The sequence below is a fragment of the Platalea leucorodia genome (genome assembly GCF_965183815.1).
Source record: "Platalea leucorodia genome assembly, chromosome: 2".
In the NCBI taxonomy this organism is placed as follows: Eukaryota; Metazoa; Chordata; class Aves; order Pelecaniformes; family Threskiornithidae; genus Platalea; species Platalea leucorodia.
The window spans coordinates 77440143-77462973 of record NC_138824.1 but is presented as its reverse complement, the minus strand read 5'-3'; positions in this window follow the sequence as shown (position 1 = coordinate 77462973).

Sequence of the window (22831 nt, the reverse complement as noted above, 5' to 3'; positions counted from 1 at the left end):
TGTTGGTTGCTACACTGATGAGCATTCTGGGTATGAAAGCACTGTTGGTTATTTTAATCCTATGTGTGTTCCCTGTGCTTTTTGTTTTCCCTGAGAGGTGCACATGTGATGGCAAGCTGATGAAGGATTTGTTTTTGCTACAAAACAACTTCATGAATACCAACTTTTGTTGCAGAACTTCTCTTTCAACTAAGAACATCTTGATGTTAATTACATTATGCAATTTACATCCTGATTGATTTTCTTTCCTCAGGGGGAAAAAAAAAAAAGAAAACCAGGGAAATCGCATTAGTTAGACTTGTTTTTCCTTTTCTATTCCTATTATAATCCAAGTGGTAATGAAGAGTTTTGAAGTAAATAGAATAAGTAACAAACTTCATTCTTGTGTCAAATAAGGTGATGATGAAATTGTTTAGGGTAACCAAATTAGTTTTGAAAAAATAAAGTAAGAATATATTTTTCCTTATTACTGCTTCTGTTTAGAATGATTTCTTGAGGTTCAAGAATCTCTGGATAAGTTCACTAACTTTTACCGTTCATGTTTTTCTCATGATCTCAGGAAGTATCAACAACATATGAAACGTATATTGCAGATATTTTTTTTTTCCTAGTGAAGAATTTCACACTATGTATTTAAAATTCAATTCTAGTAATGAGAAAACACATATTTCCTTTCAGTCTTGATAGTGACCTTGTATTTGCTTTGCAATAAAGCATATAAAAACACCAAGCTAAAATACAGCTCTGTTGTTATATTATGTTTGTCTAAGACATTCTTCAGGCAACTTTTATTACAGTTCCATAAAATGCTCTATCTATCTGCCATGAGAGAAAAAAAAAATACATTTGGTATAGTTTCTTTCTAGTAGAAACAGAGGAAAAATCTAAAATACACTTCTAGTAGTCATGAGAATACACATAGATTTTTTTTCACAGCGTTTACTCAGAGGTTGTTGTAGAGGTTGAATCTGCAGGCTGGCAATAGAAGACAATGAAAAATTAGATTAAAATGTAAAGTAACTCAGGCTACTGAAGCTAGATGGCTGGACCCAAAGAATTGTGATGAATTGAGTTAAATCCAGTTGGCAACCGGTCACAAGTGGTGTTTCCCAAGGCTCAGTATTGGGGCCAGTTCTGTTCAATATCTTCATTGATGATCTGGACGAGGGGATCGAGTGCACCCTCAGTAAATTTGCAGATGACACCAAGTTGGGTGGAAGTGTCGATCTGCTGGAGGGTAGGAACGCCCTACAGAGGGATCTGGACAGGGTGGGTTGATGGGCCAAAGCCAATTGTATGAGGTTCAACAAGGCTAAGTGCCGGGTCCTGCACTTGGGTCACAACAACCCCATGCAATGCTACAGGCATGGGGAAGAGTGGCTGGAGAGCTGCCTGGCGGAAAAGGACCTGGGGCCTAGGGACATTGGTCAACAGCTGGTTGAATATGAGCCAGCAGCGTGCTCAGGTGGCCAATGGCATCCTGGCTTGTATCAGAAATAGTGTGGCCAGCAGGACTAGAGAAGTGATCATCCCCCTGTACTTAGCACTGGTGAGGCCGCACCTCGAGTACTGTGTTCAGTTTTGGGCCCCTCACTACAAGAAGGACATGGAGGTGCTGGGGCTTGTCCAAAGGAGGGCAATGAAGCTGGCGAAGGGTCTGGAGCACAAGTGTTATGAGGAGCGGCTGAGGGAACTGGGGTTGTTTAGCCTGCAGAAGAGGAAGCTCAGGGGATACCTTATCACTCCCTACGACTACCTGAAAGGAGCTTGCGGCGAGGTGGGGGTCGGTCTCTTCTCCCTGGTAACAAGTGACAGGACAAGAGGAAATGGCTTCAAGTTGCACTAGGGGAAGTTTAGGTTGGCTATTAGGAAAAACTTCTTCACCGAAAGGGTAGTCAGGCATTGGAACAGGCTGCCCAGGGCAGTGGTTGAGTCCCCATCCCTGGAGGTATTTAAAAGACGGGTAGATGTGGTGCTTAGGGACAGGATTTAGTGGTGGACGTGGCAGTGCTAGGTTAATGGTTGGACTCGATGATCTTAAGGGTCTTTCGCAACCTTAACGATTCTACAATTCTAAGTTGTAATGCAAATGTGTCATTACACTCTTTAAGCATACAGCTTAATAGCAGAAGATATAAGTCTCTGGAATGACATTTTCTGAATTCGTAGTGTTTTATTTCCATTGACAACAGATTTACTGTATAGATCAGGGTTTGTATCATTCTCAGTGAGTACTAAGTTATAAAAAAAAAAATTGTACTTCCTATTTTCAGAAATTTTTCAATATATAAGGCAAGTAAATTCTTTCCAGTCTTTCTCTCTCCCTACTCCCTTATGTTCATGAAATTTATTTCAAGTCATTATCCTTATTTTATTAGTATTTATGATGCTATCTTAAGAAAAACGTATAAATACAAATGCAGTAAATAAGATATAGTTTCCATTAAACAACTCAGTCCCACTACTGCAATTATTTTGGAGACCTTTCCATAAAAAGTGAGGACTTTTGAGTGATATTTTAAAAATTATTTATGTATGTAAACGTTCATGGACTCTGAGCTTTGTTTAAAATGAATATGAGATGCAACCATCAGGAGTATTATCTGTATGTTATTTAAATAAGTTTACAGGAATAGGCTAATAACTTAACTTTGGACTTCTTGAATATTGAGTTGCCAATATAACAAAACCAAAGACTACTTCTCTTCAAACATTTTTAGTTGTATTGTCTAAAAATAAGTAGTTTTGTAGCTTCAGAAAGCATACTGATAGTTATTAACTCTAAATAAATCATAGTCCCTCAGTTTAAAACTGAATCAACTGAAGATTTAAAAGCAAACTAGTGAGTAAAACCAAACCAAAAATCCTCTATTTTCAGAGTGCTATATAAGTTGTACGAAAAAATTTAAAATGTCTCCTGTCTTAGCCTCAGCTTTGTTTTATTTTTCCTACATAAATGAACTTTATTACACAGCCTTGAGTGTCATGATAGCTTCATGTGAAATTTGTTTCTCCTTAAAATATCTATCTTAACAGCTTTTATCAAGTTTCACAAGAGGATGATTCTTATTATCTTCTGTTATCTTAGAAGCTGTGTCTGAGTAATGCTAAGCCCTCAAAGTGATTTCTTTATCTGGACTTAGGAGCTCTAAGGCACCAAAAGACAACAAAAAGGTCTTACTTCAAGTGTGCATTAGGTGGTCTGAAAGTCCATGGTGATTCACCTTTAATTTCGCTGCCAGAAAATTGCCATCTGAATTCAGATTTCTAATGTCAGATGTTGGTCATGAGAGTCAATTGTCATTTAACAAGCCTTATATATAAGAATATCCTAAATTAAAAACTAACAGGTACTTGCAGGATACGCATCAATGACATCAACAACAAAGCTGAAATGTAAGAACTGTTAAAACTTTGTACATTTTTCTTGTGAAAAAAAAAAGAAATTAAATAGCAGAAGATTGTTAGTCTTCTGCTCCTTGAGAACATAAAGATGGTTTATTTAATCAAGCTGTCCAAGTTAGATAAAACACTTTTTTTCATTGCTTTTTCCAAGAAATTCTACTTTTTTCTTCCCTTCTCCCCCATTTAAGAGGCCTGCAGATGAAAGTAGGAAAAAATGAAACAAAACAAAAAATACAAACATGTTTTTACAAAAGTACATCAAAGTGAATACCAAAGCAGGTTTAATTAAAATGAATTCCCTTCTGTGGATGACACTAGTGGCTTCCAGAAATATGCAGACATGAATTAAAATCATTCCTAATGGGGAAAAAATGGAAAAAACCTTAACAACATTTGAACAAATGAATCTTTTGCATATGCAGTGTAGGTGATCTGCATAAGAATGGATTAGTAAAATCATATTTAAAGGAATTGGTTTCCTTCTTAGATTAAAAATAAAACAGGAAAAAGACATTTGGGTTTTCCCTGACTGCTTTCTAAACTGTACACAGAGCTATCATGAAGTTCCAGGGCACAATTCGCTGTCTTTCAGAAACAGAGGTGTTTCATTCAAAATGTGGATAGTCAGTTTAGGAGAGTCTGTGTCCACTGCCAACATGGGAAGTCTTTCCGCTTTGTTGAGAATACTGCGGTTTGCTCTAGGTGTATATTGTTCTCTTGTTTCAGAGGGAATTACAGAGGCAAGAATCTTGTCTACAGTGCATGGGGATTTGTCATGCACTCACCATCTTGCTGTCAGAAACAGATGGAACTGAGGGACAGATTTTTGGCTTGTTCTCTTCACTTCTTCATTTTCTGTTGATTTTGCACCACAGTCTATGGAAGGGGAAAATCCCCAAATAACTGTTCTGCCTTCAAACAGTTTCACTTTGTATCCAAGACACAGGGCAAGCTGAAGGTGGGATAGAGCAAGCGATGGCTCCAGTTTTAAATACAGCACTTCGCAGAGTTTAGAAACATTTCTGAGTCGTAAAAGAAGCTCCAGGTCCTGAGTCCCACTGAGTCCTGGACTCCAATCCCATGGAAGAAAGACATGAGTGATGTAATGCCTGGCATCATCCTGTCTTTCTGAAGAGTGACATTGCCTAGATCTCACTGAGTTTGTTACAGACATTAAATCTGCAGTCTGAGAGAAATAAACATAGTCACGTATACTAGCTTGAATTGATTGCTTAACCATTCTCTGACCTGTAGACCTGTACTGAAAATGATAGGGATTTTTATTTCTATAATTCTATTGAGCATTGTGAGACACAGGAACAGGTTGCCCAGAGAAGTCGTGGATGCCCCATAAGTGGAAGTGTTCATCAGGTTGGATGGGGCTTTGAGTAATCTGTTCTGGTGAAAAATGTCCCTGCCCCTGGCAGGGGAGTTGGACTAGATGATCTTTAAAGGTCCCTTCCAACACAAACCATTCCATGATTCCATGATTCTATGATTCCATGATTTCATTTTAATTTCTCATAAAGGAAGATGTTCTGGACCACTCTAAATGTTGCTATACTGAACAGTTTTTAGATGATGTACTTATTTAATGGAAGCTAAAACAGAAGCCATTCATGGATTTCAGGTGCGTACCTGGTGTTTATACGGACTATGTAGTCTACTTAAAATTATTTAATACATTTCTTTTTCTTCTGTGATGTTTGTTTTATTGATTGACACAATCTGAATGCACAGAGAAAACTGGACAATTTACTACAATATAGCTGTTGATATTTTCCCAGAATAGGAAACAGGTTTAGAATAAGTTTTGAAATTACACAGGGCTTTGAACAAATTTCACATAGTTATGGTGTTTCGCAAGACAAATGCATAGGTGTCTATCAGACATTGTTGTTCAGGTCTTCTTTTGCTCAAAGATTGCTTGTGGTATTCTCAATATGTATGGGAAAGACGTAGAATAAATGAGTTGTTATTTGAAACTGAGTTTTGTGAAGAAATGATAATATGTGATAAGGAGTGGCATGAATGAAAAATGGCACAAATAATATAGTAAAAAAATGAAAAATGTGACCTCTGTTTACCTTCACTGCTTTTAAATACAACTAAGATGAGAACTGCAACAGGTCAAAGATCAATTTTAATTTAAATTTTATTCTCTACTTAGCCATACAGACACAAAAAATGTCCTTTATAAAAAAATAATTTAATTGGTCCTGAAAAATGCCACATGAACCCAACACTGAAAAGGCAATGTGTGAATTCTGATGTGCAAATCTTCATTCTGGATCAAATCCATTTTTGTTTCACTCTGCCATTAACATGAATCTTAGATCTGAAATGTAACAATTTCCTTTCCCTGCCCTTTCTTCAAAATTTAACTCTGATCAGCATTTAAAAATGTGTAATACTGTATTTCACAGTAAATATCATGCTTTATCTTCCCTGTACAGTAGATAAGAACACAAAATGTAGCATTTGAGCCCTCAAGATTGCTGTACTATCTGATGGTGTCAACTGAAATGAGAACACAACTATTATTGCCAATACAGCAGCAGGTGCTGTTTTGTTAGTTTACTTTCTGATTCCATTTTGGTTGCTATTGAAATTGCTTCAAAATTGCACCAATTTATATTGTGCCAGAATGAAAAATATTTAATATGCAGTAAAGGTAATTCTATCCCTTAAGCATTGTTTCTTTTTTTTTTCCTTTTTTTAATTTTTTTTTTTTACTTTGTTTATACTTTTTTAACACTTCCATTATCAAAAGACTACACATGATTTGGATAGATATTGTCTTTTTTTTTTTTCAATCATTTCTTCAAGGTTCTGCTGTTTGTTTATTATAGAATCATAGAATCGTTAAGGTTGTGAAAGACCCTTAAGATCATCGAGTCCAACCATTAACCTAGCACTGCCAAGTCCACCACTAAATCCTGTCCCTAAGCACCACATCTACCCGTCTTTTAAATACCTCCAGGGATGGGGACTCAACCACTGCCCTGGGCAGCCTGTTCCAATGCCTGACTACCCTTTCGGTGAAGAAGTTTTTCCTAATAGCCAACCTAAACTTCCCCTAGTGCAACTTGAAGCCATTTCCTCTTGTCCTGTCACTTGTTACCAGGGAGAAGAGACCGACCCCCACCTCGCCACAAGCTCCTTTCAGGTAGTCGTAGGGAGTGATAAGGTATCCCCTGAGCCTCCTCTTCTGCAGGCTAAACAACCCCAGTACCCCCAGCCACTCCTTGTAAGACTTGCTCCCTAGACCTTTCACCAACTTCCTTGCCCTCCTTTGGACAAGCCCCAGCACCTCCATGTCCTTCTTGTAGTGAGGGGCCCAAAACTGAACACAGTACTCGAGGTGCGGCCTCACCAATGCCGAGTACAGGGGCACTATCACCTCCCGAGTCCTGCTGGCCACACTATTTCTGATACAAGCCAGGATGTCAATGGCCTTCTTGGCCATCTTTCCAGATCCCTCTGTAGGGCCCTCCTACCCTCCAGCAGATCAACACTTCCACCCAACTTGGTGTCATCTGCACACTTACTGACGGTGCACTCGATCCCCTCATTCAGATCATCAATGAAGATATTGAACAGAACTGGCCCCAATACTGAGCCTTGGGAAACACCACTCGTGACTGGTTGCCAACTGGATTTAACTCCATTCACCAAGACCCTCTGGGCTCGGCCATCCACCGCAGAGTGCACCCATCCAAGCCGTGAGCAGCCAGCTTCTCCAGGAGAATGCTATGGGAGACCGTGTCAAAGGCCTTACTGAAGTCCAAGTAGACAGCATCCACAGCCTTCCCCTCATCCACTAAGTGGGTCACCTTGTCATAGGAGGAGACCAGGTTAGTGAAGCAGGACCTCCCTTTCATAAACCCATGCTGGCTGAGCCTGATTCCCCGGTTGTCCCACATGTGCTGCGTAATGGCACTCAAGATGATCTGCTCCATGACCTTCCCTGGCACCGAGGTCAGGCTGACAGGCCTGTCGTTCCCCAGATCCTCCTTCCGACCCTTCTTGTAGAGGGGCGTCACATTTGCTAACTTCCAGTCATCTGGGACCTCCCTGGTTGACCAGGACTGCTGATAAATGATGGAAAGTGGCTTGGCAAGCTCCTCTGCCAGCTCCCTCAGTATCCTCAGGTGGATTCCATCGGGCCCCATGGACTTGTGAGCATTCAGATGGAGGAGCAGGTCAGTGACTGCCAGCTCTTCGACAACTGGGGCTTCGTTCTGCATCCTATCTCCATCTCCCAGCTCAGGGGCCTGAAAACCCCGAGGATGACCAGTCTGACTATTAAAGACTGAGGCAAAGGCGGCATTAAGTACCTCAGCCTTCTTCTCATCCTTCGTGGCAACGTTTCCCTCTGCATCCAACAAAGGAGGGAGATTCTCCTTGGCCCTCCTTTTGCCGCTGATATATTTGTAAAAACAGTTTTTGTTATCTTTAACGACGGTGGCCAGTTTAAGTTCTAGCTGGGCCTTCGCCTTTCTAATCTTCTCCCTGCATAGCCTCACAACATCCTTGTAGGCCTCCTGAGCCACCTGCCCCTTCTTCCAAAGGTGGTAGGCTCTCCTTTTTTTCCTGAGTTCCAGCCAAAGCTCTCTGTTCAGCCAGGCCGGTCTTCTCCCTACCCTGCTTGACTTACAGCACATAGGGTTGGCCTGCTCCTGTGCCTTTGAGACTTCCTTCTTGAATGACATCCAGTCTTCCTGGATTCCTTTGCCCTTCAGGACTGCCTCCCAAGGGACTCTGTTAACCCGACTCCTAAACAATCAAAAATCTGCCCTTCTAAAGTTCAGGGTAGCGGTTTTGCTGACCCCCTTCCTTACTTCTCTTAGAATTGAAAACTATCATTTCATGGTTGCTGAGCCCAAGACAACCTCCAGCCTCCGACCACCACATCACCCACCAGGCCTTCTTTATGATTCATTGTATAAAAAAAATCATCTGTCAAGAACTGGTTTATTCTTTCCAGTTTCCATCTTTTGCTCAGCTAGCCCTTCTCACCTTGAATGTTGCACACTCTGGGGTTTCACAGCTATTCCAATGATCAGTTAAGTAATATACTGTTTTAAGTTGCATGTCTGGGCAACCTTGCATCCTTGCATTTTGATGGGAAACCTATTCCAAATGATTCCACACAGATTCTAGTGTATTTATCTTTCAAAATAGTTACAAATCTAGCACTTAACCAGATCACACAGGCTTCTTGGGGTTTCAGCAATTAATACTTCAGTTTTAATGCCCAACTTCAGGTGCTCATGCAGTGTTGCAAGCTTTATCGCTTGATTGTGTCAGAGATTTTAGACAGGAATTTTCTCTACTGCTTGTTCTTGAAAATCATTCAAACCTTTTTTCAGTTCTCCTTTCAGATGACTGCATCTGTTGACAATTTATTTGTAAGTTATTTCTCTTTATGTATATAAAAGACTTCCTGTGTGTGTTTAACTCTCAAAAGGAATGCAGCTTTAATTTTTCTTTCTAAAATAGATTTAGCTCACGAAAGTTCTGTTTGAGTATAACACAAAGTTTAGGTGTAAGTGTGAGGGAGTAGTTAAGTATAGCAGTGAACGGAACAACTCTACCTGAGATTCCACTAACAGAACATGGCAAGTTAATTAGCACTTGCAAAAGCAACTGGATCCCTATTTCATATCATTAATCAGCAGAATTCACCTTTGATGTATGGACGACCAAGAATCCCATTCTTCAAAGATTACCCGCGTATTTGGCTCTTAATCTGAATGAAATATCATCTAATCAGCTACTTTTTTTTTTTCAGTGTACCATGTAAGTTAATGTACAAATCATATAGTTATTTAATCTAGCTATTCACAGTTCAACATTACAAAACAGGACATATAAAAGAAGCAAGAGAGTGAACATCAGCCATGATGACAAACATGGAGATGAGGAATTAATAAGCAGACATGTTGCAGTAAAGATTGTAAATTTAGACTTTTAAGAAAAAAAAAAAAATAAAAGACTTTAATACTGCCCAGAAGATAGTTAATATGGTTCCCATTACTTTTATTCAGTTTTAAAATGCTACATTGTTGGCTGAACTGGTTTGAAGATAAACAGAAAACTCACAGATTTCTTGTATATGCAAAAGAGAAATAGTCTTTATCTGCCTAGGACTACAAGCATCCATGGTGGATCTACCTTTTTTGGTTTCTTTGTTTTATACTACACTGTGTAGGTGCTATGCCTTAAATAGATAAAATAAAAAAAGAAAGATATCTATGTTTCCTTATCCTTGTTGCCTAGCAGGTAAATCTCTGGGTAAGTGAGGAAAGAAAGTACTCTTTTTTCTGAGAGTAGCAGAACAGACATAACTATGGTGGTTGGCGAAAGATTGTTGTCTGCAGCAAGGAGTCTCAAAATAAGAAAAAAAGCAAACAACTGATGTAAAGTTAGTTCAATCTAGGGAAAATTTTGAAGATTAATAAAGTAAAGGGAACAGCTAAAACAGAAATCATCAAATCTGTAAAGATACGTGCATTAGGATACAAATGTACAGGGACAGCCTTTTTTACTTAAGCAGTTTCACATACGTATGTTTTAGAGATAAAAGTCTTCAGTGTCTTTTGATGAATAGAGGGATGGTCAGTTCTACCTCAAAACAGGCTAAACTCTAAGCAGAATCTTCCATTTTTTTAAATAGGTCTTCTCTGTCCTGTCTATAACTTTCTTAATGAAAATATAGGTACCTTCTCATATAGTTTCTCTACCATCAAATCCCTTTTTACTCCATCACTCTACAGATTTTTTTGTACTCTTAACCCATTTTCAGGCCTGGCAGAAAATGTGCTATTCCTTTATAGTCTAGCAATTCCAGCAAAAATTGCTTTTCAGTGCTTCCAGTGGAGAATGACCATAAGGAAGTTCATCCAACAATGGCAATAATGTGGTTATGGAAAAGTCTCTTTTGTTTTGTGTTATGAGGGAGGAAAAAAGGACAAGTACATTCCTCCTTCCCCTCCTCATCAACACTTGTATCTAAGGATGACAGCAGTTAGGACAGAAACTCCCATTTGTCAATTCAGTAATATTTAGGGATCTTGCCCTTCCCATCTCCTTCACAGAATGCTGAGACCCTGAGAAAATGACGTTAGTTTTACTGCTGGCCTTTTAATAGCCTGAACATTTTAATGAGGTATTGAATGCTCTCTCAAAACTCTCTTCTTCAATAGTCATCTTCAGGCACGGATTCCCTCCCTGTTCATCTACATGCTCCTCACCTTCCTAATGCAGGCATATCTTCGTTGTATCTGCTAATAATTTGTACTCCCTTTGAAGATTTTTAGAAGAGAAGCATTTAATCTTACAACATATCTTGGATTTGTTTTTTAATCTGCTGTATCTTTACACTTTCCATTCTTAACTACTTCCCCATCTTATTTATATGATTTTAATAAACAGTCCTATCCAAAATAGAAGAAATTCATGGAACTTCTCCTAAAGTTGATCTTTCTTTCCTTTGTTTCTCTCCAGCTATCTTTCTCCTCTTTTTCTCAGAGTTTCTTTTCTTGTTAAGACTTATTTTTTAACTACCCTTGATAAATGTTAGAAAAACAAGATCTTGTCATACGTAACTATATGCATGCATATACATATACAGCATATATATATATATACACACATACACACACACATCAAATGATATAAAACCAAAAAGTTGATCTACATTTTGATTCCCTACACAAAACAAATACCCATTTGAAGGGGTTGCTGGACTTGGTGGAAAACAATAGGTAGTGGGACCAGTTATCTCATTTCTTTATTCTGTAACAATTCGTCTCTAAACTTGGTCTTTTAAGGTATTTTTTTTTCCAATGTGTAAGATGCTTTTTCTTTCTCTTCCTTTAGTGTTGAGGGTTTTTTTTTTTTTTTTTGTTATGTTTGTTTCGTTGTTTTTTAAATCTTTGACACATGCTTCTGTGAAGTTCCTCATGAATTATCTTTTTGGACTATTAAGACTAGGCCATTGCACTACTAGCTAAAAAGTTACTGGGACCATTAATTGACACTGCAGCCTTTTGTCACAGATTGGCCCACAGCCATGCCATTGAGCTTTCAGACCCCAGAAAAGTGTGGCTTCATGTAAACTGCCTGCTAAGGGTAGCTCCTGGCCTATGTCCCAAAACGTGCACAAGGATTATTTGGGAGAGTAATATTAATGCAATAAAAGTGTACTAAGAGCTGCAGTTTAAATATATAGATAATCAAAAGCCAGTCCCAAGAATGTTCCATGACACTGTTTAATATATTACTTATTGTCACGTCCCACCTGGGGAGGAGGGGGGAGGAATGACAAAGATTCGCAAATCCTCTCAGTGTGGATTAAGGTGGGCCAACGCTCAAGGTCCGTACACAAACACCAGCTTTAACAGAAAGCTTCTATAGAGACAAATATTGAGTACAAATATTCGATACCCGCCAACCCTCTCACGGTTATATCCACCCCAGCTATGCGGTTTTACGGAAAGTCAAGGTAGGCCATGCAGTACTTGACTTTAATTTAACAACTTTAACAACTTAATCACCTTAGGAAAAGTGAAAGAGAGAGAGAGAGAGAGAAGGAAAAGAGAATCACAAGTCCTGGATCCAGCGCTGGTCCTGCCAACAAAGGTATTCGGTGAGGGAAGAAGGAGAAGAGTGAGGAGAAGTGAAGGTTCTTATAGAGATGTTGATTCTGCACAGGGTGCTCGGTGATAATAATTCCACAAATCACGCACGCACAAACACGAGCACAAACATAAACACGAGTACCGGCACACACAAGCACACAAACTACAGCACATTTATCAGGGTACATGATTAGTATAAACCCGCCTAAATTTACACTTATTGGTTAGTGATTAACATTTCATACACTTTTGGTTTACTGTATTTAAATTATCTTCGCTGCTATGTGAATTAGCACGTATGCTCCTTTCAGGTGTGGGGGGGCAAGCCTTTCCGGTCCTGAATTGAGTCAGTGGTCGTGATCTCCCCTCGCCACACTTACCTTTCACCTACTTTCTGCAGTTTTATCTTCTCTGGCCACTGTCCAGTCTTTGGTGCCAAGATGTTCACTTTTGTCGGCTTGTTAGCTCTTCTTCAAGGTTAGAGCCGTTAGTTTTCCACAGTTTGTTATCTTTTAGCTCCCTCTCAAATTCTTTTCCCAAGGCACAAGTGGTTAGTAGTTTTGCTAATTGGAAAATTACATCAGCGACCAGTCAAACCAAGAGGAGTGATACCAGGATTGTCCCCCAGGCAGTAGGTGTGGGGGGGAATAAGACGCTTCACAGACCACGGGGAACAGGGCCGAGGCAAGGGTGCCCTGTCTCCACAGGGCTCCCTCCCTCACCCTCACTCCAGGGTACTGTCCGGTCCTGGGTCCTAGCGACCATCGCTCTGCATTTTGGTTTTAGCACCCACGCTGTTTGAGACATCTTGTTGTTTTACACTAGCAGTTCTCTACACTTATGACATAAATTTCATGTTTAAAAAATGCCAGAAGCATTCAATTGCAATAACCACTTAGTCCAGGGAGTGTACTTTCTTTTTGTTTGTTTGTTGCAGGATTTGATGTAAGGGGATCACACCAGCTTCACAGGCCAAATCAACATCCCTGCTGAAACTTGTTCCATAGTATTGATACACACTAAACTAACTGACATAATCTTTCATCTTAGAATCAGTGTTTTATTAATTCTGCAAGTTCTTTTGCTCTCTGGAAAGTCCCACATGACCATATAGTAACTTGCAGCAGAGATTTATTGACTGAGGCAATATGTGATTCTTAAAAAAAAGAAAAGAAGAAAAAGAGGGAGCTGGAGAAGGTTTGCCAGAGGAGGACCTCTGGAGATTCAAGATACCAAAAAAAAGAGGAATAAGAAATGGTAGTGCATCACTACTTCTTCTTAATTCCTTGTCCTGCCTTGTTGCTCAAAAGCATTTTGTATAAAATTGCTATATTTTAGAATGAAAGTAAATAATGTTTATTTATCAGTCCATGAAAAATAAGTCTTTTGATGGAAGAAGAAACCTAGAACACTCAAGTAGTACTTTTTCTTCCTTTGCTGCCATGCATTAAGGTTAATGTTCACCTAGGTTTAGTTGTCATTAAATGCTAGTGACTAGATGAAGCTGGTTTTGTAGGGTTCCTCAACAGTCAATGGAAAGAGAAAGGAATGGGGAGAACACCTGTAGAGCATAATGCATCTTTTCTCTTTTAAATACTCATATGAGAAGTCAAGTGTTTTCTTCCTTTCTGTAAAGGAAATATCAAAATTAAGTTTAGATTAGTCTGTCATAATTCCTATGCAGATGTCTATATCTTAACCTCATTTGTATTTCTTGCCTGAACACAGGCTAATAAAACAAAGTTTTGACACCAGGAAGACTGAAACACTGGAAAGAACGTTTTCATAGAACATTTTCAATTTTCTCCTTGCTGAGATTTGCCAAATGATTGTCTTTATCTGGAACATAGCAGTCTATTGATTTTTCTTCTTGTATCAACTTGGCTTCCATTCCTCTGTTCCTTTATTTTGCTAAAATGCTTCAGTAACTTGTCAGTTTTATATCCAGTTCCTTTCTCTGTCCTTTTTTTTTGTCCATGTGAGTTAATTAATTATTTTTTAATTTTGTCTGTGTAATAATACCATTGGGGAAGAATTATCACAGAATATGTAAGAACAATAGCTAAACTTCCACATCTATCACATACTCTTAAAGTCCCTTAAATGTTTTGTGTTCCATTTTGGGCTCCCTAAACACATTTCTGTCCTGGTTTTCCAGCAGTAAATCCAGCAAAACGACAGGAGAACATGACTTAAGAGGACAGATGGAGAAAGCTGGTTCTGTTCAGCCGTAAAAACGAAGGCTAATGGGTGACCTTACTGATGCTGACAGCTGTCTAATGTGAAGGTATAGAGGAGATAGAGTGTGTCCCTTCCTGGAAGTGCACATAGTGGAACAAGAAACAATAGAAACAAGTTGGAACAAGGGAAATTCCAACCATGTAATAGGAGAAAAAAAAACAAACCACAATGAGAGTGACCAAGTATTGGAACATTTGTATATTTCAGAGAGGTGAATTGTACATCAATAGAGATATTTAAAGCTCAACTGGGCAAGACCTAGAGCAACCCGACCTAAGCTGGCCCTGTTTTTAGCAGGAGTAGAAACAGATGACCTCCAGATATCTTTTCTAGCCAAAATTATTTTACAACTTACTGTATTTCTTCTTGGCCATGATTAGATCAAGTTTTTAATCCTCACCTTACCTTACCTTGCCTTGCCTCTCCTCTCCTTTTTTTTTTTTTAACTTTTTTTTATTTTGTGTGTGTGAATACATAAACCAGCACTTTAAAGATTATAAGATACTTCAGTGTTATATCAAAAGAATTAAGCAGAGACCAAGATATGCATAGTCATAAAAGTAAAAGATGTTATATGGTGTTAGGCCAAAATTTGGTTGAAATCTGTGTGAGTTTTTCTTGTCATTTCTTATTTTAAGACTGTTTATGATATGATATTCCCAACCGATTATCTAATCAAATATGTTTTATTATTCTTCACAGTTTCATTTTCCTGTATTTTTTGTGATCTTCCTGCTTTCTTCTAAAATTAAATACATTAATATACTAAAGACAAAGATGTAATGCCACAACTAAGATCCAGAAATAAGTATTTAAAAAAACATTGTTGAAGGCAAAGTTATAAAATCTCTCAAAACCTGAATGTCATGGGAATATAACACAGGAGGTAAGAAAAAAGCAAATTCCAAGCTTCAGATTTGATTCCTTTATTAATCCAGGAATACATGACAGGTTGAAAATTTTTCTATCAAAACAGAGTAAGATCCCCGGACCAACTGCTAATGGAAGCTGTCTGCACGTTTTTTCACTCCCCCAGGTGTTGCGTGTGTTGCCAAGAACTTGAAAGACTGCCTAGGCCAGTCCCGTCATTGATGCATCCTCCTTTTCCTGTGCTCAGAGCCCACACTCCGAGTAGATCTGCGGCTAAAATGCAACACTGCACTGGGGAAACAGGGTGAATAGAGAAATACTTTGCCAGGCTATGACATGAAAAACCTGAGGCTCTTCCCTGCCCTGTGTCTCTCATGGGGCTGTCACCTTGGAAATACTATTGGTTCTGATGTTTTCTGCTCCCCAACAAATATCTCCTTTCCCTTCAAAGATCTTGTTCAAAAGACTAGTCATTTTAATCTACTCGTACCCTAGGAACAACTGAGACCACTCTGGGCCAGTTCTATTCCATAGTAAAATCAAGGGAGTCACGCCATTTCAGAATTATTATAATGAATCACAACTCCTAAAATAGATGAGATACAATCAGGAAAAGTTTTTCAAGAAAAACAAAATAATTTTGCTTAGAGATTATGATTATATTAGGAAGTTAAAGTTTCACTTGGAAGAATTTAAGTATATAGACTGTCTTTAGTATGAATAGTAAAATCTGTTATATACAACATAGATATTAAGTATGTGTTTTAATCTCATTTACCTTTATGGAATTTATGTGTGACTATAGTTAGGTTGTTGCTTAACAATTAGTTCTGAAAATATATCATCATAGAATCATAGAATGCTTTGGGATGGATGGGACCTTTAAAGGTCATCTAGTCCATCCTTCCTGCAATTGGCAGGGACATCTTCAACTACATCAGGTTGCTCAGAGCCCCATCCAGCCTGGCCTCGAATGTTTCCAAGGATGGGGCATCTACCAGCTCTCTGGGCAACCTGTTCCGGTGTTTCACCACCTTCATTGTAAAAAATTTCTTCCATATATCCAGTCTGAATCTACCCTCTTTTAGTTTAAAACCATTACCCCTTGTCTTATCGCTACTGGCCCTGCTAAAAAGTCTGTCCCCATCTTTATTATAAGCGCCCTGTAAGTACTGAAAGGCTGCAATAAGGTCTCCCTGGGGCCTTCTCTTCTCCAGGCTGAACAACCCCAGCTCTCTCAGCCTTTCTTCACAGCAGAGTGCTCCATCCCTCTGATCATTTTTGTGGCCCTCCTCTGGACCCGCTCCAACAGGTCCATGTCTTTCCTGTGCTGAGGACTCCAGAGCTGGATGCAGTACTCCACGTGGGGTCTCACCAGAGCAGAGTAGAGGGGCAGAATCACCTCTCTCGACCTGCTGGTCACACTTCTTTTGATGCAGCCCAGGATACGATTGGCCTTCTGGGCTGCGAGAGCACATTGCTGGCTCATGTCCAGCTTTTAATCTATCAGTACCCCCAAGTCCTTCTCAGCAGGGCTGCTCTCAATCCCTTCATCCACCAGCCTGGACTGATACCGGGGATTGCCCCAGCCCATGTGCAGGACCCTGCACTTGTCCTTGTTGAACCTCATGAGGTTCACACAGGCCCACCTCTCCAGCCTGTCCAGATCCCTCTGGATGGCATCCCACCCCTCAGGTGTCTCAACTGCACCACTCAGCTTGGTGTCATCTGCAAACTTGCTGAGGGTGCACTCGATCCCGCTATGTCATTAATGAAGATATTGAACAGCACTGGCCCCAGAACGGACCCCTGAGGGACACCACTTGTCACTGATCTCCATCTGGACATCAAGCCATTGGCCACTACCCTCTGCATGCAACCGTCCAGCCAGTTTGCTATCCACCGAACAGTCCACCCATCAAATCTGTATCCTTCCAATTTAGAGAGGAGGATAATGTGGGGGACTGTGTCAAAGGCCTTACAGAAGTCCAGGTAGATGACATCCATAGCTCTTCCCTTGTCCACTGATGCAGTCACTCCATCATAGAAGGCCACTAGGTTGGTCAGGCAGGACTTGCCCTTGGTGAAACCATGCTGACTGTCCGGAATCACCTCCCTGTCCTCCATGTGCCTTAGCATAGATTCCAGGAGGATCTGTTCCATGATCTTCCCAGGCACAAAGGTGAGGCTGACAGGTAGGTAGTTCCCAGGGTCCTCCTTTCTACCCTTTTCAAAAATGGGTGCAATATTTCCCTTCTTCTAGTCCCCAGGGACTTTGCCTGACTGCCATGACTTTTTAAGTATCATGGTAAGTGGCTTAGCAACTACATTGGCCAATTCCCTCAGGACTCTGGGATGCATCTCTTCAGGACCTATAGACTTATATACATTCAGGTTCCTCAGGTGGTCATGAACCTGATCTTCTCTTGCAGTGGGAGGACCTCTGTCCTACAGATCCCCCTCAAATGGCCCATTGACTTGGAAGGTGTGAGGAGAGAGGTTGCCAGTGAAGACTGCGGCAAAAAAGTTGTTGAGTACCTCAGCCTTCCCCTCGCCTGTTGTTACCAGGTCACCACTTCTGCTCATCAGAGTGGGCAGGCTTTCCTTAACCTTCCTTTTCTGGTTAATGTACCTGTAGAAGCCATATACATATATACGTTTGATAAGTTTTGGAACCTGGCTCTATTTATCTCTAAATATCCTGAGATATTTATAATCTGTTCAAGGGCGAGACTGAGTGTTCATTCTTTCTAAATTAGTTTTGGATGACTATTTTAAGGAAATTACTTAGAAACCAATAGGAATTAAAGCTGCTTAAAACAAAACCTTCCAAATTGGTCATACTTGGATTTTGTAACTAAAGCATTATTTCAAAGCAAGAAAATAATTATATACATTTATCTGGAACTTAACAAGATTATAGTTTAGTTGAATGTGAAGACTTTGTCTTGTACGAATGTAGCTTTGAATTAATATGACACAATTATACACTTTTTATCCAATTTTGAATTTTTTGTTTAAACTATCATTTACTTACGAATTGATTTCTTTCTAAGCTTGTCAGACTAGCCTTAGGGAGTTTTAGGTTTGGAACGAATACTATCCAAGGGCTGATTAACTTCACTGAATTGAAATGTAGCACAGGAACATGATCCTAAATCATGTATCATATAATTTCTTTTGTTTTCACTGGTACTGCTGTTTAATTTTGACATTACACTGAGCTCTCTTCCCACTGGCAATAAAACTACTAAACAATATCTTGTGACCTTCAGTTCTATTAAAAAGTTTCCACTCATCTCAATCTCTAAAAATAGGTTTTTTTCATGATCCTTCCAGCAAATAGACACTAAATGCAAAAATACTGTGATCTTTTGTAGTTTTGTACACTTTTCTGTTTTCAAGGAAAGGACAGGTGTTAGAAGAACACCCTTCTTTTTTTTTTTTTTTTTTTTTTTTTTTTTTAGGAGTTGTGGCTAGATAGCTGTTTATTTTAAGATAAGATAGATACCTTGTTTCTCTGTATGTGTCTTTAGTAACAATCTCAGAAAATAATCCTTTCTGTATGAAGCTTATTAAACAAAGATTTTTGTATATTAAATAAAACTGTTCTTAACAATAGTTACGTACTGATTTTTGTTAAAGTAGGTATATTAGATCAGACAAATAATGACTAAACTGAGTGCCAGCTACAGATAGCTTGCTGGGTATAACTACTATTAGTGGTCTTATGAACCAGTTATTAAATTTTGTCCATAGAACTTATCACTGTAACTTAAATTCTCTCTTCTCATCATTCATTAGTTTGAAATCAACCTGAAAATTAAGGGATCAAGACTCAAATTTTCATTGAGTTGTAATCGTGTAAGAGTAAGTAAGTTCATTGATAATTTTACAGTATTATAACAATCCATACCAGTTTGAAGAAATGTATAACTGACTGAATTATTATAATTATTTTGCAAAGTAAATATATCAGAAGGAATGAACATCTTTGCAGCACGTCTTATGTCTAGCAATATTCTTGAAAACAAACAAACAAAACCCAACCAAACCAATGCAAATAGAAAAACATCTCCAATAAGTAGGATTCACAGTTCAAGTACAAAATACATATAGCTTCTTCCTAGGCCTTCTACAGCTCCCAACATAAATTGATTTAGAAGCTGGAGAACAAAGAATACATGGAAGTGCTAGAAACCCCCCTATATATTTATAGAGAAATAAACTATATCTCACACATCAAAATCTTACTGTATAAAGATGAGCAGCAGACTTCTACCTTGATGGAAGTCAATAGTAGAACACCTACTGATTATAAGGCAAGTTAATTCACTCTGGAAGTCTACATCACATGTTATGTATTGTTACATGTGTGGGTTTTTTGTTGGTTTTTTTTTTGAGGCACAATTTTTCTTAGATTGCATTCTTTTCAGTTCCTGGAAAAGAAATGAACCCACTCATTTCCTCTGTAGAAAAAAAACCCGAAAACCAACTAACCAAAAAAAATCCCAACAATAAACACTCCCCTCGATCTTCCTGTATGACCTACCATGATACCATGTGACATTTTGTCTCACTACATTCTTACTGGTAAGGTAATTCACATTTCAGAGCTTCAAAAGAATCAGTTGAATCCTTGCTATTGGTTTTCAATAAGTCATAGGGCAGTAGAAAAGCTCTACAGAGTTGGAAGACAGCTAATGTTGCAGTATTTGAAAATGCTTACAGACACAGCTTAGTTAATTATTGGCTCACCAGAATATTGATCTTGGACAAAACAAGGAACAGCTTACAAATGAAAAGATGAATAAAGAATTAAAGGACATCAATGAAAATTATTTCAGTCAACATAATTTATGAAAAAACATCCTTTAGAACTATTTTGGTAACATTTTTGACAAAATTACACATTTTTTTGGTAATAATAATAGGTTTGATGTGATTCACTTTCATTATCACAAGGTACTTGATCTGGTACCCACCACATCTCAGCAAGAAATAAAATGGAATTTAAAATGACACTGCCTGCATGGATTAAAAATGACTAAATGAGTTGTGTCTTAATGTAAATGTACAACATAACTGAAGACATGACATTTTAAAAGATCTTGATGTGTTGGTTTTTCACCATTCATTAATTCTTTTTAACAATGACATGAATGAAAATAATGCACACACTTTACTTGGAGATGATGCATGTGTTCAGTAACAGGGAAAAATTAATAACACAGTGCTCTGAGTTTAGTAAGCTGTTTGCAGGGGGACAAGGTTTGTCCTAATACAGCTGCATGTAAAATTAATTCATTACCAGCTGTATTTTCTGTACAGTAATCTAATCTCTGAAAACAGTAGTTTGCAGAGGACTTGTGGTCATTAGGAAAATCAGCGAAACACAAGCTTCCTGTGTGACATTATTACCCAAGGAGTTGGTCCATTTCTTGAATTTATGAATGAGAGTGTAACCTTACAGGGGGAAACATTGATTACTTCTGTATATGACCAAAATGGGATCACTAGTTTTGATTCTGACATCTCCAGTTCTAAAGATATGTGAAAAATTAAAGATGAGATGGAACAGTCATAGGAATTATTGACAGAGTGATTTTTTTTTTTTTCCCTGAGATTTAAAATTGGAGATTCTGATCTATTTTACTTGTTTGCAAGTGGTTTGATCACAGCCTTCAAGCACTTAAAGAATGTTAATAGGAAAATGTTATTTAATCAGGCAGAGAAAATGTAATGAGACTTACTGTCAGGAAGCTGAAGCTAAATAAACTCAGGCTTTAAATAAGGTAACAATGACACAAGAACTATTTTGAAAGTTGTAAAGTGAATAAATGCACTGTACATCATCAGAACCTCTAATCAGACAGACTTTCCAACTGTTCTGATTAGACTTTCTTTTTAGCTTATGACTGGACTATCAATTGTTATTGCTCAGTTGGTGGATTCTGCGTTACTGAAGAAGTTCATAGGTGTCTTAGGAAAATATATTGATCTCTTCTTTAGCTTTCACAAAATTAGGTTTCCTATGATTAATTTTCCTATAGTTAGCTCTTTGTTAGCTTTCCTGTGTAACCAGACTCTCAAAACAAGACTGTGTACACTCCATTGTCTCAGCTTTCCCAGGTTTCTTAGCACAGCTGGTGATGTATACATGACCATTCAGAAAACCTCTGAAGTGCCACTGGAAGTGCCCTCTCCAAGCCATTAACATATAATGTTAATGTTAATCATCTGTGATGTTTTAATTTAATGGTCATAAATGACAAGTTTCAGAGTCTATTCATCAATTGGTACCTTGTGCCCTCAGTTTTGTCACAAGAGCAGAGGTCTGAAGGAAGGAAGGTTTTTCTAAGCCTATGCAGAAAACAGAGTGCCATATTGGATACAATGTAAGATGAGGCATATTGCAAGCAGAACTAAATTGTGGCTGCCAGTGTGAATTGAAGAACCTTAGACAGATTGTCAGGATGGTGTATTTATGCACTTAGCATGAGGAAAATGGAAGTGAGGATGAAGGAACAAGAGCTCACACTGGAAGAGTGGAAGAGAAATGTCCTTTCTCCTCACACCTCTAGGAGAGGATCCTTGTTGAGGAACCAGATTCAATGGCTTAGAGTGACAGGTCTGCTTTTAATCTAGAATTATACATTATACAGATCGCAAAGAGACATTATAGTTAGGGAATGACACCACTCATGTTGAATGTCTCCTGTTGGCAGACAGCAGTCCACCATGGCTGGCAAGGTCAGACTCAGTCTGAAGGAATTATTGGTTGTAGGGGAGGCAAAACAAAGGAATATAGACAATATTTACCTAGGTGCTAGAGAGAAAGTTGAAACCTACCTTCATGAAGCCCAATTAGATTAGAAGCTGTATTTGTTCTCAGTTCATTCAAAAAATACTTGGTTACAGTAAACGCTAGAGTCTTTATATATGTGTATATATATATATAAAGGTAATTTAACCTAAAAGAAAATCAGCTAGGATTTTAAAGGAGGAATGCAATGCTGCTGAAAGAATCCATGCTGCAGATAGCTTAAGACTGTCTGATATCTGGATGTGTATTTTACTTTTCTATAGCATCATCTCAGGAATTCAAAACAACCAGAAGTGAAAGTTCTGCAGAATGAGAAGCTACATAAGTGATCTGTATAAAATCATGCAGAAAGGCTTTGATGAAATTGGTGATATTTCCTGGTGTTTACTGCTGTGACATACAGACAAGGTTACCCCTCTAAGTATTACACCAATGTAAACTCAATATATGCATTGCCTACTCAAAGAAACGGTACATGATTGTTAAAGTTTTATAAAATGTCAGTGTTACTATTCTTTGAAAAAAAAAATATTAAAATGCTACTAAATATTGCATTTTTATAGTAAGCCAGTTCACTGGTGTCTTTTGTTCCCAGTAGAACATATGCCATGTTTGGTGATAGCTCAAACATAATTTTTACATATAAGAAATTTGTTTATTTGATGAGACAGACAAAATTATACTGCATATTGAAGCATGCATTAAATCTCATCTGTAGTGCTAAAGAACTATTAAATTACTTTCAAACAAGTTCTACGCACAAACTGTCACTTGAAATGTTAACAGAAAATCAGGATCCAAGTGGCAAGATCCTTAAAAATTACAATCATATAATTGCTTC